Below are 17,267 nucleotides of genomic sequence, written 5' to 3' on the forward strand. Positions count from 1 at the left end.
GCAGAGAGAAAAGGAGACACAGAATCCAAAGCAGGCTCCAGGCTTTGAGCAAACATCCAGCACAGAGTTCGATGCGGGGCTTGAACCCATGAACCGTGAGATCATGACCTGAGCCAAAGTCAGATGCTTAACCGACTGAGCCACCCAGGTGCCCCTAAAATTCTTTTTTTCATAACAAGTTCCCTATGCAAGGAAGACTTACTTTTTTCAGTGCTGGGAAAAATGTATTTGAAATTTTAAAATGTCTTTAAAGCTTTCAAAGAGTGAGCAGAAATGCATATAAACATTTTTTAATCAAGAAGTCAGGTCTACTTTCACCAAATGTTTGCAGTGACGCTTGAAGTTACCTGGTGTTCTCACTGTTTTCAATGTGGATTCTGCCTCTCCTCTCATTCCCCTTAAGAAGGAGTTCTGATATTAACATCAAATAAGGTCAAATAGATATTAATCTTGAATATATTAATCTTAAAGAAAGGTAGATAGATATTTTTTAAACAAATCAGTAAATATGGATTGGAAACTTTTTGTGTGAGACATAGTTACTGTGAAACATATACAAATGGATCCAATGTTCCCTCAAGGAACCTACAATGGAGTTAGCACTGAATGTGTTCTCAAGAAGCTTAGCCACCACACATTCAGTAAAATAATAAGAACTAAACTTATTGGATGAGCACTCTACACCAGAAACACATATTGCTTTATCTAATCCTTATAAAACTCCCATGCAGGGGACATTATGATTATTTCCATTTTAGAGTAAAATCTTATGAGTATAGGAGTATACAATAAATGATTTGACTGGCCTTTGTTCTTCCTTCCTGGGAGGGAGCCTTTAAAGCCTTGGAATTTCCTTAAGTAAAAGAAGTATCTTTGTTATTCACAATGGGTCCTCAGATCCCACTGGAAAGTTTATGCCAATAAAGTGACTCACGAGGGCCATAGATAGTTTGTGCATAAAGATGACTCAACATGGGGGCTGGCTAGCCAGAAAGACCAGCTACTTGATGAGAGGGTTGGGGCTCTGAGCCATGATCTTAGCCTGACTTCCAAGGAGACAAAGGGGCTGGAGATTGAGTTCAGTCATCCTGCCAATGATTCACTTAACTATGCATACATAATGAAACCCCAACCCAAACTCTGTTTACTAATGATCCAATGAGCTTCCATAGTTGGGAATACTCTGAGTATCACCACAGATCATAGCCAGGAGGAGGAGACAATGCTGTCCAGGGCTCCATGGAGAAAGGATGATTGGAAGCTGCATGTCTGAGACCCTCCCAGCCTCATCCTACATGTCTTTCCCTTTGGCTGGTGTTGATTTGTACCTTTTTGCTATCATAAAATTATAACTGTAAGTATAGCACTTTCCTGAGTTCTGTGGGTCATTCTATTGAATGATGGAATCTAATGAAGTGCATACGGACCCCTGAATCTTATAGCCAGATGATTTGAAGTGATGGTGGTCCTAGGAATCAACTTGCTGGTGTCTGAAGTGAGGGCAGTCTTACAGATGACCGTATCCTTCAACGGTGAAGTGTGGCTGAATTCTGAGTAGTTGGTCTTATAAGTCATTGCAGAAAGTTCACTGGTTGCAGACACCTCCTTGTGCAAAGTAAATGACTACCCTCTAATCAATTCCTTTTTTTTTTTAAAGTTTATTTATTCATTTTGAGAAACAGAGAGCGTGTGGGTGGGGCACAGAGGGAGACAAAGAGAAAGAGAATCCCAAGCAGGTTCCCCACTGATAGTGCAGAGCCTGATGCAGGGCTCAAACTCATGAACTGTGAAATCACGACCTGAGCTGACATCTAGAGTTGGATACTTAACTGACTGAGCCACCCAGGCACTCCTGTAATCTATCTTTCTTAAAGTTTTGGTCTTTGTATGTTTGGCACCTAGCTGGGAGAGGGACAAATTCCCCTCACTGTTTCCATTCTCTGTAGCAGACGTAGCCACACCATGGCCTTCATGCGCGTAGGTAGGTGGGAATGAGTAAGGGGAAAGCTCACTCTGTGCTAAATCCATGTCTAAAGGCTGCATTTTCTGTTTAACATCAGAGTATGCCAAAGAAAACCAGACATCAGGGCCGGTGGAGAGCTGGATAAGGGTTCCTTAAAAAGAAAACTCTCAGCCAAGGATTCTGTGAGCCTCTCAAATCATATTCATCTTGTGCCTTAATTAATAGGCAGCTAAGCACAGAATGTGTAAAATGCAATTAAGATGCAGACATGAGTCAATTTTATAGCCACTGGCTTAGAAAACATATGCTTTCCTATTTGAGAACTACAAGATTTTTAATACTATGCAGCAAGGACTACACATATGAACATTTTTTTAAGTTGGTAGTTCCACTGAAAAATCTTCAGTCTACACAGCCTGAGCCGCAGTCTGCATGCGTGTCCTCCATGTGAACAGCAAGCAGTCCACCTCCAACAGCAGACTGCCCTCCTAGGGCATCTTCCCACTCACAGAGTTCCAAGAATTCTAGTTAGCTCAAATGCAGTTCTAGAAACAGAATTCTGAAGAAATTCTCCTTCCTTAGCCACTGAAAGTTTCTCAAAAGTGTCATCTATGTGTGAGTTCTTGGGCAGGGTTGGAGCACTTGTCCAGTTCCCTAGGAGTGGAAATGGCACTGATGTTTTTTGTGAGCAAAATCTCAGCATCACTCAGTGCGTTGCTGCCTCCCATGGCTGGGAGAGCAGAAGTGGTTTCTTCCAAAGCTGGAGGGTCACAGCCAGACTCTGTGCCTCATTCTTCCTAGAAGGTTGGTTCAATGTCATCTCTGAGCTATGGCTGCCATGCCTGTAGGAAGGAAGGAACGAGTAAAGGAAAATCTCAGCATATGACATCTGTATTCATTTTCTAGGGCTGCCATAACAAATTACTACAAACTGGTGACTTAAACCAAGGAGAATTTATCCTTTCACAGTTCTGGAAGACAGACGCAATTAAGGTATCATCAAGGCCACACTTCCTCCAAAGGCCATAGGCCAGAATCCTTCCTTGCTTCTTCCAGTTTCTGATGGCTCCAGCCATGCCTTGGCTTTTGGCTGTATCACTCCAAATTCTGCCTCTGTCTTCATGTGGCTTTCTTCCTTGTGTCTCTAAATCTCCTTCTCCTTTCTCTAAGAAAGACATCAGTCAGTAGATTTAAGCCCTCCCCCGCCCGCCCAGTTCCAGGATGATTTCATCTCAAGCTCCTTAACTAATTGCATCTGCAAAGACCCTAATTCCAAATAAAGACACATTCTGAGGTTTCAGGTAAATGTGAATTTGGACAAGGGGGGCACTGTTCAACCTGCTAGAGCATCCAAAGATGCAGGTAGGTTTTTTTTTTACAGTTTTAGAAATTCTTAGAGTTTTTTATTTTTCATTTTATAGTTTATTGTCAAGTTGGTTTCCATGTAACACCCAGTGCTCATCCCAACAAGTGCCCTCCTCCATGCCCATCACCCCCTTCCCCTCTCCTACTCTCATCAGCCATCAGTTTGTTGTCAGTACTCAAGAGTCTCTCATGGTTTGCCTCTCTCCCTCTCCCCAGCTATTTTTCCCCTTCCCCTCCCCCATGGTCCTCTGTTAAGTTTCTCCTGTTCCACTTACGAGTGCAAACATATGGTACCTGTCCTTCTCTGCCTGACTTATTTCACTTAGCATAACATCATCGAGTTCCATTTGTGTTGCTACAAATGACCAGATTTCATTCTTTCTCATTGCCATGTAGTATTCCATTGTATATATAAACTGCATCTTCTTGATCCATTCATCAGGTGATGGACATTTAGGCTCTCTCCATGATTTGGTTATTGTTGGAAATGATACTATGAACTTGGGGTACATGTGCCCCTATGCATCAGCACTCCCGTAACTCTTGGGTAAATTCCTAGCAGCGCTATTGGTGGGTTATAAGGGAGTTCTATTGTTAATTTTTTGAGGAACCTCCACACTGTTTTCCAGAGTGGCTGCACCAGTTTACATTCCCACCAACAGTGTAGGAGGGTGCCCGTTTCTCCACATCCTCACCAGCATCTATAGTGTCTTGATTTGTTCATTTTAGTCACTCTGACCAGTGTGGGGTGTTATCTCAGTGTGGTTGTAATTTGTATTTCCCTGATGAAAAGTGACACTGAGCATCATTTCATGTGTCTGTTGGCCACAAAGATGCAGGTTTGAGTGATGCATTTTTCCGATCTAATCTTTTTGAGTCTCAAGCCCTTATTTGCAAACTGAGTCTGCTGATGACGTTTACCCCAACTACTACCAAAATTGGTAAGGCTGAATGAGGCAGTTGATGTGAAAATGCCTTGTAGACTACTCCAGGAGCAAGGGAATAAATAATTAATGCAATATCTTAACAGCTGGCAATAAGATGTACTATCTTTGTTCAGGGAAATATTTTGATAGGGCTGCCTGCTGTGGCCGAGAATTTGTTGTGGCTGGTAACCCAGGTAACAAATGTGGGTGCCCAGACTGCCTTGCATATGTCAAGAAGAGGAGGATTGCATTTTATTTTATTATTTCATTTTTTATTTCCCTTGAGGAGAGTGTGAACAGGGAGAAGTTCAAACATAATCTAGGTTTAAAAGCTACACCTAAATGCAGGGGAGCTGGAAATCTTTAAAAATGGAATTTGTGCTTTAAAGTTATTTGTTCTGTGGTATGTGGTGTGAGGTGGTGTCTCAGTGTGGTTGTGATTTGTATTTCCCTGATGATGAGTGACATCAAGTCCTCCTCAGAAATGCAAGTGCACTCAAGGCTGCTTTCAAGAGGAAGAATTTGAAGGAAATTTTGGGGGAATAACTTCAGGAGATCAGTTTCAGGCTTAGGCCAGTGTGATCTCAGACAGAAATTGCATATGTATAAACTGAAGCCAGGTGATACAGAACACCATGAGAAAATCATCTTTTCCCACATCCCTCTAGGAACTGGCTGAAAGTGGATGGTGGGGGTGGAGGATAGTGGAGCACTTTGGCCTTTAGGCATGGAATTTGGGGTTGAGCCTATCTTATCTAGAATTCCCAAGCAGCACAGCCCTAGGTGACACTGTTCTACAGCACTGGATATAGGGATTAAGGAACTAAAATGGTTTGCAGAGAAACAGAATATTTACAAGCAGTAGAGGGAGGTCCTGTCCCAAGACTGCACCACTGTGCTCAGCACTGGGCTCACAGCTACAAAAGGTACAGGTCCCACTCCAGAGAAGCTCAGGGTCTAGAGGGAGAGATGGATCTCAGGACGAGCAGCAACACAATAGTAAGCACATTGACAGTGATTGGAAGAGGCTGCTAAGGAAGCAGGTGGGGCCCGGTAAGACACCTAATTCAAGGTAGGATTTTGGGTAAAGCGTTGTTGTGACGGCTTCCCGGAAGCTGAGAATTTCCAGCAGTCTTAACTCATGAATAATAATTGGCCAGGAAAAAAAAAAGTGGGGGAGATCCTTCTAATGCCCCTGGCCTAGCCTGCTTATCTTTTAGTAACCTCACTTAGGTAGTAGGAGTATCAGGGGCTGAGTGAGGGCTGCTTTGGAGAAGGCAGGGTCTGGCTGTAGCCCCTCGGTCTATAGCTAATGACCAATCACGGTGCAGTTGATTGATTATCACTTCACAGGAGCCAACACAAAAGGTGGCCTGTGCTTCCAATTATAGTTGCAATAAAGCAAAAAAAATAGTTATTAGGCAAAACAGAAGTAACAAAAATTTATTACTATTAGAGCAGGTTGTAAAAATCCATTAGGTCATCAAAGAAATCGTATGAGATAAATCACTGCTATCCACTAATCACTTGCTTAATGAAAGAAATTACTTCTGATGTTTCAAAAGCCTTGTAGTACCGATTTAACAGTCCTTCTTTTCGAATGTGCCTCATTACTTATTCAGCTTGGATTGCTCCAGATGAATTATTAGTTGTCAGTTTATATCCGGTTGCCATTTTCTCCAGAGAATGAGACTTCTACTTCCAAAAAATATGAATAATCTGTATACGTGTGTGTGTGTAAATATCAGCTTTATTCATACATACATATATATTAACTCATATGTATTTTTAATATATATGTATGAATAAAGCTGATATTCTATAAAAACATAAAAAGTGTACCATGCATGTAGTCAATCTTCATTATTTGCGGATTCCTTATTTGAGAATCTGCCTACTCACTAAAATGTATTTGTAACCCCCAAATCAATACTCTCGGTGCTCTCCTGATTTGCAGACAGGTGCAGAGCAGTAAAAACTTTGAGTTGCCTGAACAAGCATGTGGCCAGCTGAGATGCAACAAGGCAACAGCTCCGGCTTGTCCCACAGAGGTGACCGGAGGGCGGGACGGTGGGGCCATGCCATGTGGAGCAGAGGCTCTGGCTCTGGGACCATCGAGGCCAAGTTTGAATTCCAGCTCCAGCACCTGTGCCTGGGGCACCCTCAGGCAGGCCACTCAACATTTTCTGAATCTCATTTTCACTTCTCTAAAATAAAGAAAATAGAATCTACCAAAATGAGTTGTTTTAGGATTTGAGGTAATAATCCCTGTGGGGGCACCTGGGGGCCTCAGTCGGTTAAGTGTCTGACTTCGGTTCAGGTCATGATCTCACAGTTCAGGGGTTTGAGTCCCGTGTTGGGCTTTGGGCTGACAGCTAGAACCTGAAGCCTGCTTTGGATTCTGTGTCTCCCTCTCTCTCTGCCCCTCCCCTGCTCTCTGTCTCAAAAATAAATAAGCTTTAAAAAATTTTTTAAAAAAGATTACAATCTCTATGATACACAGTATATATAGGCATATATAATACACAGATATTTCTTTTTTTTTAAGTTTATTTATTTATTTGGAGGAGTGTGCAGAGAGAGAATCCCAACCAGGCTCTGCATTGTCAGCACAGAGCCTGACATGGGACTCAAACTCACAAACTGTAAGATCATGACCTGAGCCGAAACCAAGAGCCAGATGCTTAATCCAATGAGTCACCCAGGCACCCCAGTATTTCCTTTAGATATAGTAGTTCAGGTTTCTCAGTAACTTTACGGAACATAATGACAGAATAATTAGAATCAATGATACACATTAGACATGTCTGTATCCATATTCAGTACATATACATGCATATGCACAGACACTCATGGAGAGAGACACACATACACTTGAACGTTTGCAAATGAGGATAGAGTGTGTTTGTCCCTTTGCTGCATATTCTCAAATACATACAGATATAATCAATAGGCTATTGCTAATGGCTCTTATTTCTTCCATTTTCAAAAGTGAAGACATTATCTTTCAAAAGAACTTTCCTCCTCATGAAAAAGGAGTAAATTGCTCACTTTTTGTAGGTACATTAAGTCTTTTGGGGAAAACCTGCCTGAGCCTACTCAGCAAACTACATCTTTCAATACACTGAATAGTATCCCATTAGTCTGACCAAGTTAATGTAACTTCAAAAGGGAAATAATTTACTCCTCTTTCAGAAGTATGATGAGAACTGTAATGCACATTTTTCTCCAGTATTTTTCTGTATTTTTCTATTCATTGGCTAGGATTGCTAGATGAGACTTCCATTATTATGGCTGCCCATGACAGGGAAAAAATGATCCCACTGACCTAACAATAGCCTAGCGACTTTGAGAGATATTTTGCAAAAGTTATAATGGGTTCGTAATATTCCATTCCTGCTCTTTCTCTATGGGTCTTGGAGCAAGGTTTGCCAGACAGCTGTAAAGTATCAGGGCCTCCATCCCAGGAACTGGGTGAACTAACTATGATAGATGTAAACTTTCAGTCTTGACCTCTGGAACCCAAAATACAAAGCTATTCAGCCAGGGGAAAACATTTCAGAAATGGAAACGGGGTTTTTAACCTGTTACAGCCGAATGCAAAACCAGGTATTTCTATTTGATGTCATGAAGAAAGAATCTCCATCCAGAAGTCTACACTTTTCACTAGAAAAAAACTAGAGTTGTTTGAGTTCTAAATGTTGTATTACTTGAGGAAGATTAAGTTCAAGAATAAACAGATTCCTCCCCCCGCCCAAATTAATGATGGCTCCAACACAAGATAAATGAAACTCTCAGTCATGTAAGAGTCCAAATGTTGCTTCTGTTTGGCAAGCTTACTTCCTCCATGCAGTGTCTCAGGGATCCAGCCTCATTCTGTGTCTCTGTCACCTCCCAGGGCCTCGTTGTCATCTGCATCTAGCTGGCAGAAGGAGGAAGAGTGTGGGTTGGCAGAACCACTTTGCAAAAACTTTGGCTGAGAAGCCCCGACCATTATGTATGTGTTCCATTGGCTAGAACTCAGTCTATGGCCACACCACACTGCAAGGGGTGCTGGGAAATATAGTTTACCTATGTACCCAGTTAGAAAAGATATTGTGGATTTTTGCGAGCAACTACCATCTCTGGCATGATGTTATGCTTCAGAACCTAGAGGAGGGGACATAGACTATCCCTCACCAGAGGGAGAGAAGAAGATCTCAGAAAAGAGGTGGACCATTTGTGGTCTAAGTACCCTGGGGAAGATGCTGGTTTCTATTCAGAAATAAGAACTGAGACAAAAAGGTCAAAGGCAGAGAGTAATCCATTTCTGTCTCTCAGTTGTTTTTTTTTAATCTTAGAATTGATGAAAAAATAGTTGGGATGTTTAAAAAAACAGTTCCTCACATAAAAGTGAGGATCCCAGGCAATACGTCTATGAAATTATGCAAGCAACTTGAAGCTAGACACTTCTGTCTCCTGGCACGTGGAAAAAAATGGTGCCATTAGCAGGAGTAAGAGGACATCCTGATAGATTTTTTAATAATGTCTTCACATTTTTATAGTTCTTCATCTATTTAGAATCCATCATAAGTGGTTGTATTTTACAATCATCCTTGCCTTGGGATGCAGATATGTGCCTTTGATTCTTCCAAATAAAGACATAGGGGCAATCTGGAGACAAACTATCTGAGGGGAACTAGCGGGGCATTGGGGGGTCTGCATTGCTGGTGAGGGTGGTCAAGATAGGGTATTTCTGGGGTCTGCAGCGATAGAGGTGACCTCCTGATTATGGAAGAGGGAGTGGGTGGCAGCAGTTACTCTATTCCCTGGCCAGCTCTGTGGGTTGATCCTGGGACTTGCCCTTGGAAGCTTAATCTCACACTAGTCCTCCAGATCTTCCAGTAATTTTGTGAGCTTTTTAAAATCCCTTAATAAACTTTTAGCATCACTGGCTGGAATGCATTTCATTGTCTGCCTGTGACTCATACTGAAAAGAAGCTGGCTGTAGTAGAACCAGAATCATTGCTTTGTAGAGAAGACCACTTATGTTCCTTAAACTCAACCTTCACATTTTATTATTCCACCTAGAATCAACACCATGCTAAAAATACGCAAATGAAAAGTTCTGTCTATATTGTGTCTGAATATTAAAGCTAGAATGGTACACACTTGGAAGATTCATGGTTGTGACAGGCTAATGCCAAGGGGTGGATGAAGGTACATTTCAGGAAATGAAGTCAGGGCCACTTATTTGGCCCTCAACACCAGGGCATTCTTCTTTCTGAGTTAATCTGGAAGGTTCTGAGGTGTGATTTATTATAAAGGAATAAATTCCTTCATAGATAGATTACAAAAAGAAATCAACTACTCTTTTTTTAATAGTTTATTTATTTTTGAGACACAGAGAGACAGAGCACAAGTGGCAGAGGGGCAGAGAGAGAGGGAGACACAGAATCTGAAACAGGCTCTAGGTTCTGAGCTGTCAGCACAGAGCCCAATGCAGGGCTTGAACCCACAAACCGCGAGATCATGACTGGAGCTGAAGTCGGAGGCTTAACCCACTGAACCACCCAGGTGCCTCAGAAATCAACTACTCTTTGCAAATGGATATCTCAAATTTTATCCTGAATAAAATTTATCCTAGATAAAATTTGCTCTAGAGGGCAATGGTTACTTGGATCTAATGTGAGGAAAAGTTATTTATTTTATTCAAAAATTTTATACCCCAAATAATGTTTCTAGGGTAATGCAGGCATAAGGAGACCCAAACCAAGGGCATGTTCTGGATATACAGAAGTGACCGTGGTTCGTGAGAGGAAACTGGGCGTAGTAGAAAGAGCGTTTGAGTCTGGGATTTACAAGCTGCATGTGACCTTAGTCAAGTTACTTGACTTTTCTGAGCTTCATTCCTCATCTGTAAACTGGAGATAATAATCACAAGACCTTACTCACAGGCTTATCATTAGGCTTAATTAAAGGAATGTTATGATTCTTTTTTGCAGGCAGTAGGAACCAACCCTGGCTGACAGCAGAAAAGGAATTACTGGGGGCTATTGAGATGTTCACTGAATTGACAGGAAGGTGAAAGAACCAGGGTCAGAAAATGAGCAGGCATTAGGGGAAGCTGAGCAAAAGAAAAGAGTCAAGGTCAACAGCAAGTATGGTTGGTTGGGACCCCATCACTGGCTCTCCTACCACTGACACTAATTCCTGCTGCTGCTGCTGCTGCTGTCCAGCCCAGTGAGACACAGATACCAGACTCTTCCCTGGTGGTGTCTAGGCATCGTCCCCTGTCAGCGATGGACCGCACCGGAATCAAACCTGCTTGTGAGAGACCACTGTTAAACATTCAGGAGTTTTGCAGAATGGGTATTAAAATATTTGTCATTTGAAATCAGCCACTGTAATCAACACCACAGAAATGAGCAAATGATAAAAATCAGGGCTGGGTTTTGTTTTCCCCAGAGACCCAGTTTCCCAGCCCACTGCTGCCTCAAATACCAAATGTTGGGCATGATCACCTAGTCTGCTGAGTCCTGGCACAGGGCTGTGCATCAGCGATAAGGGGATGGGGAGGGGGAGAGACTGGCCTGTTAGATTGCAGGAGGAAGTGACCTCTCCCTTACCAAGACTGAAGCAGTTGGAGGATTCTCCCCAAAAGGCTGAGGACTTCACTGCTGAATCACCTCCCCAAATTTCAAGTACGGAAGAGGCTCATCTAAAGCTATGTGTGCCTTTACTCATAACGAGTACCCGATACGTGCTGAGTCTCTTCTTCCTTCTCTCTTTTCCCCAGTTGGCCACATGTATTACCCTTACTTTTCTATTTGATATGTGCTCTGAAATTCTGGCTGTAACAAAAATAAAGCCTTAATAAGGCCTCGCCCGAAGTTGTAGGAAGTTAAGGAGTTAAGGCTGGCTCAAATGTTCCAACATTAAATCAATAACTGTAACATTATGTTCTCCATTAAGGAAATGAACATCTTTTGATGGAAGAGTTATTGTCCTTAAATCTGCACATTTATGTGTTTTTGAGATAAAAGTAACTAATGTATGCAAACACTTGAGACAAAATAAATTTCTCGCTAAGATATTAAGGGTCTGAGGTGGTGCCTGGCTGGCTCAGTTGGGACAGCATGCAACTCCTGATCTTGGGGTCATGAGTTGGAGCCCCATGTTGGGTGGGGGGCCTACTTAAAAAAAGATATTGAAGGTGTTTCTGTGTATTAAGTTATACAAAATCCTATTGGGAGAATTTTTACTTTAAAATAAGAAAACAGTTCAAGCAGAGAAATCTTCCAGGTGAGAAGATATGGCTGGCAGTTGGTATTATTTTTCCTTCACATTAATAAATAAGATATCTGGGGGGTGCCTGGGTGGCTCAGTTGGTTAAGTTTCTGACTTCGGCTCAGGTCATGATCTTGTGGTTCCTGGGTTTGAGCCCTGCATTGGGCTCCACGCTGACAGCTCAGAGCCTAGAGCCTCCTTCCGATTCTGTGTCTCCCCCCAAGCCCCTGCCACCATCTCTGCTCTTTTCCCACTCACGCTCTGTCTCTCTCTCTCTCAAAAATAACATTAAAATTTTTTTTAAATAAATAAGTTACCTGGTTAGGCAGCCAGAGGTTAGAAAAATATATATAAATAAATTTTCATGAAAATTGCTTTTTTATAACATCAGCTCCAAATGATTTATGTCCCAGGACTTGAATGAAGAGGAGGAAAAGTGCTTTTGTAATAGAAATTGCATTGCCCAACATGCTTTTTCATATGCATCTTGTTTAATTCACATTACATATTCAAGACTTGGTGTGTATAGTTGGAGGACACCTGAACTCACATTCGAAATTAAGAAAATTTGCCACTATTCAGAGTCAGCCTTAATTTTTTCTAAATGGTTCATGAGGAAGGGACTTTTTTTCTGGGTGGAAGTAGTCATTCTGAGAGCCATTTTGAAGTTCCTTTACTGAGCTTTCACTCAAGTGTCTGGAAGGGAGGATGCTGGGGCACAGCAGCTGAGGGGAGAGGAGGGCAGGAGAGGCCCCACAGGCTGGGAGACGGAGTTCCACTTGGACTCCCCCCCAGTATGTTAGTGACAGGAAAAGGCCTCCTGGCCTCCTTCAGGTTCCCCATCTGAAAAATAAGAGTGCATTCGGGAGTTCATTTCTATTTCCACCCCCTCAACATTTGCATCCCAATTACTGATTCTAATCCCTTCTCTCAATTGAAAAAGAACATTTCATTTTTTTGCAGTTCAGCTGGACATTAATGAAAAATTGTCAAACAGACATGAAGGGATTTTCAGTCAGCGGTGCCCCGGTTCCCCCCTGCATTTCAGAAATCCCCTCTTGTGACCCTTCTCAACAAGTACACATGGATTTTTGGCAGTGCTGGCAGGGGGATAGCATCTCTATAGAAACCGGGTGAACGCTTCCTTGCAATTGAGTATCTTCTTGACATTTCCATGTCATCTTAATTGATAAAACGGGGAGATCTTCCAACATCTCCAATCCTTCTGTCAGCTTACAAGTCAAATCCTAAATTAGATACAACACCTGAACGGGGCATGCAAGCTGAGAGGAGCCCCCAGCGTTGTCATGACAACAGGGAAATGCCAGGTCTCCCCACACATGCATATTCAACTGTCAGGTTTTTACACACCCGTTGTTATTATATTTTCTACCGTGAGCAGGAATGAAGTAACATTTTGGGTTTTCCCTCGGGGATTCAAAGCCATTAGTGTTCTCCTGGTTGTTCTGTTTCCTTCCTCTTCTATAACCCCCAATCTGGGTGTTATCAGAGTGGTGGCATCTGCTAGGACAGTCACCGCAGGGCGTCTCTAGAGGCTCCTGAGCAACATTTGGGGCTGGGACTGGAGTGGTGAAGATCTAGGGAGCCTGCGGTTTCATACTTTGGAGTCTAGGTTCTCTGTAAACCAGCTCTATACGATGGTTTGAGAATAAATAGATATAATAGAAGTTCCCAAATGCATCATTGGTTGTAGGGCTATTACAGCTGGGAAGAGCTTTCATTGGTGCCCAAACTATAGGGCTAAACTATGTAACACACATACAGTGTTATTCCATTCTCCCCCTCCAGCGCATAGTGTATAGATGATTGTAAAGTTCCAGAATACTACCTGTCTTCTGGCGGATGGTGGGATGATAAACTCTGGAAGGAACATTTTTTGTTGGGTCAAGCCCAGTCTCCTTGTGACTTATGTTTGAAAGAACCAAGAGGCTAAACCACCCTATGGTTTGGTTTGGAAAGCCAAGCCGGGTTTGTATCAAGGCCCTGTGATAGGAAATGTATCTTCTTATAAAGAGATTGATGTACTGAGATTAGTCGTAATTTTGAACTGAGCCCCTTGTTTTGAATGTCGGGTTAAGAGGGGAATCTTCTCTCATTGCTGTTCAAGACTTTCTGACCTGGGGCTGTGTCACAGGTAACTTTGGCTTATTTTAGAAATGTTTTGATTCTCTCTCTGGAATGCTCCCAGTGCTCTGACAAGAAGAGAAACACGTTTTGTTCTGCAGCATACGCTGTCCCAGCTCTTCAGGAAGGACTGAGACAAAGAGCCCAAATGGATGCATGCACTGTTTTTAATATTTTGTAGCAACGTGTGTCTCCACATTCACTCCAGGCTGGCTCAGTTTTCCATTTCCTGTGTAGATTTATTCTCAGACTGGGAACAACTTCATTATCTACTTCTGCAGATTAATTCCTGAGTCACGCAGTTTCTCTTGAAAACAGATCACAAAATCTAGACTTTGAGAACACGAGTTTGACCATTTCTCGGTCTCCGTGTTCCAAGATAAGATGGTCCATGAAGATAGACTGTGATAGAACCACTTCTGATTTATGAGGTGGCCTGAGAATCTCCAATCGGGCAGAGAAGAGAAACAATAATAATTCTGTAAGACTGCTCCCGATTATTAAGTATCTGCTAGATTCCAAGCACTTCATGTACTGTCACCTCACTTAATCTGCATTTGTGCATCTGGGTATCTGATCTCGTATTCAGAGGAAGAAATTTGTTCCAAGATGAACTTGCCCAGACCACATGGCCCTAAGATGCAAACCTGAGTGACCATGACCAAGTCTTATGTCCAACAGCTCTATACTAAGCAATGCTGTCACCAATCAACCAGAGGACGTGGTATATTTCTGCCTGTATCTGTAAACTTAGTAAGTGTTTTTAATGTTTGTGTTCTAGAAGATAGTGGCTCTCTATTGCACTTAAGGCCATTAGAATCTTTCATAATAATGGAGAGGCAAGCCCTCTATGAACAGAAATTGAATAGCGATAAATTGGAATAATATTATGTGGAAAGGAAAGAAGATATTTCTTACTAACTAGATGAGATTGTGTCCAGGGATATAAAAGCCAATCCTTCAGTATTTATTGGAACGCCAACAGAGGCAGAGTCCTGTATTAGAATCCTTAGCAAGAAATCGGCACAAAACATTGGCTAACAGTGACTGGGGTTTCGGCTTTCATGAAGTACAAGCGGAAGGTAAATGTTGATTGTGTTTTGTCAGGTGATATTTACCTTGTTTGAAAGGGTCTGCTGACATTAGAGGTCAGGAAAAGGACAAGATGCTGGCAAAGGAGACTGAAAAGAGAACCGTCAGTGAAGTGTAAGGAAAACTATGAGTTGAATGTCCAGGATGAAACATAAGAGGAGCACTTGAAGGAGAGACAGATGCTGGTCGTGTGCTGCTGAGTATTGGTGAAGTCCAGTAGATTCTTTCCCTATGTATTTTCTGAAGATGCTTCGTCCTCTTTACCCCCATGACTGGTTCCCTAAATACATAGATATAATGTAAATCATAAATACAGCAAAAGTTCAGAAATACAGCAGCCTCACAAGGGACCTCCTCGCTTCTTAATTCAGCTTCACGCCATCTCCCCCGAGTGGATAGTATCTTTGAACTGCAGCATCGTATGTCATACTCTGACTTAAAACTGGGCAACAGCTCTCCATTACCCACAAAATATAATCTCAGCTCCGTAAGATGTCCTAGGAGGCCCTCCACCTCCTAGAACTTGACTCCCCCTCCTTACCAGCTCCATTTCCTACACCCCGTGTACTCTACCCCCAGGGAATTAGTTCTAATGTACCCTGCTTTTTGTTTTAACCTCCATGCAATTCCTTCTGGTGGATGCTTTTCTCTCTGGTGAAAATGCTTCTTCTTACCTTGTCTTCCTAACACTTTTTGAATATATAGGTCTCAGTTCCAGAGTTATCTCCTGTTTAAAGCCTCCCCTGACTTTCCCGGAACAGATTAGGCATTGTCCATCTCACTATCCCATAGCTTGTCACATATATCTTGATCATAGCACCTCATTTGTATGATAGCTGATTTTTATTAATGTTATGTATGATACCAGCTGCTACCATTAAACCATGAATTCCTTAACTATGGACCATGCCTTCTCTTGTGATGTCCCCAGTGTTGTGTACAGCATTTGATTTCCTAGGAGATGCTCCACAAGTATCCACTGAATGAAGAGACATCAAAGACTTCATAATAATCTGCATTTTCACATGGATTGTCCTTCAGCAAAGCTTTCTCTCAGGGGATTAGTCACTTATTAAAAGTCATGGCTAATTACTCACCTGGCTCTCACCTTGCATGTTCTGGGTGAATACACTGCCCAAGAACTCCCAGATTCGGGCAACTGGTGATTGTTCTGTTTTGTGATTCATCAGGGTACATTGCTGATCATTTCTTGCAGGGGCTCACAACTGTGAGTCATACAGTCGGTTCCTTATATTAGGCAAAAAGCCCACTTGTCTCATTTATTGAAAGCTCAGAGCTGTATTGCTTTAATTAAAATGCACCAGTATTTGTCAAATTCCCTCCAGCTATGAAAAGCATACCTTGAGACATAAGAAAACTTACTCTATTAAAGCTCCACATTTACTTATTTTTGAGAGACAGAGTGTGAGCGGCGCAGGGGCAGAAAGAGAAAGAGACACAAAATCCGAAGCAGGCTCCAGGCTCTGAGCAAGCTGTTAGCAGAGAGCCCGACACAGGGCTCAAACCCACAAACCATGAGATCATGACCTGAGCCAAAGTCAGATGCTTAATTGACTGAGCCACCCAGATGCCCTAAGGCTCCACATTTTAAAAAATATAATTTTTAAAGAAAATACCTTATATAACCTAGCCATAACCCATCTAGAATAAGTTAGAGGGAGGGGAAGGGAGTAGACTACATTAGTTTAGAGTGGCAATAGTTCATTGAGGAGATTTATGGAAAGCACAACAAAATCAGATTCTGACATTTAAGTACATTCCACTAGAAAGTATTTTAATATTTCCCTGACACTAAGTAGCATAATATTAGGAAGATGATCATCTCTCTCTCTCTCTCTCTCTTTTTTTTTTTGTCTTGGAATCCTTTAAGAAAAAAAGCTATTTTAATATATATTTACTGCTAAAAAAATTAACCAGAAAAAATTCAAGCTTCAAGTGTCACTAAAGCAGGCAGTTTGACCTCTCAAAATCTGGCCTTTTAGATATAAACTATTCTAGCTCTTTCTTCTGTGTTTTGTCAGGAGTCACTAAACTCATACCAGAAGAATGAGAATCTGTCTTATTTTTAGAGGCCTGGAAAAGAAACTCATTTGAGTATAAACTAGCCCTCTAGAACTTCTTTCTCGTGTTTTCTTGAAGCACAAAACCTGGGCATCACCATGCATGAGCCCACATCTTCTATGGGAATGCTTTGGCCTCACCCAACGAAAATCTCAATTCAAATGGTCTTACACAGCTAGAAAATTTACCACCTCTCATAGCAGCAGGTCGGAGGGTGTGTGGGCTCTGGACTTCTTTGATTTGGTGGCTCAAGAATATCCTTGAGGACACGGGTCTTTCCATGTTTCCTTGACCATCCCCCGAGCATGCTTGCATCTCAGGCAGGCAGGAGGAAGGCTGGATAAGTCCTGAAGACAAAATTCAGAGGGAGAGGAGTGGTTACTTCTTCCTTTGTCTCTTTAAAATTTCTTTTAATGTTTATTTAT

This window comes from Suricata suricatta, chromosome 10 (genome assembly GCF_006229205.1).
Source record: "Suricata suricatta isolate VVHF042 chromosome 10, meerkat_22Aug2017_6uvM2_HiC, whole genome shotgun sequence".
Lineage (NCBI taxonomy): Eukaryota > Metazoa > Chordata > Mammalia > Carnivora > Herpestidae > Suricata > Suricata suricatta.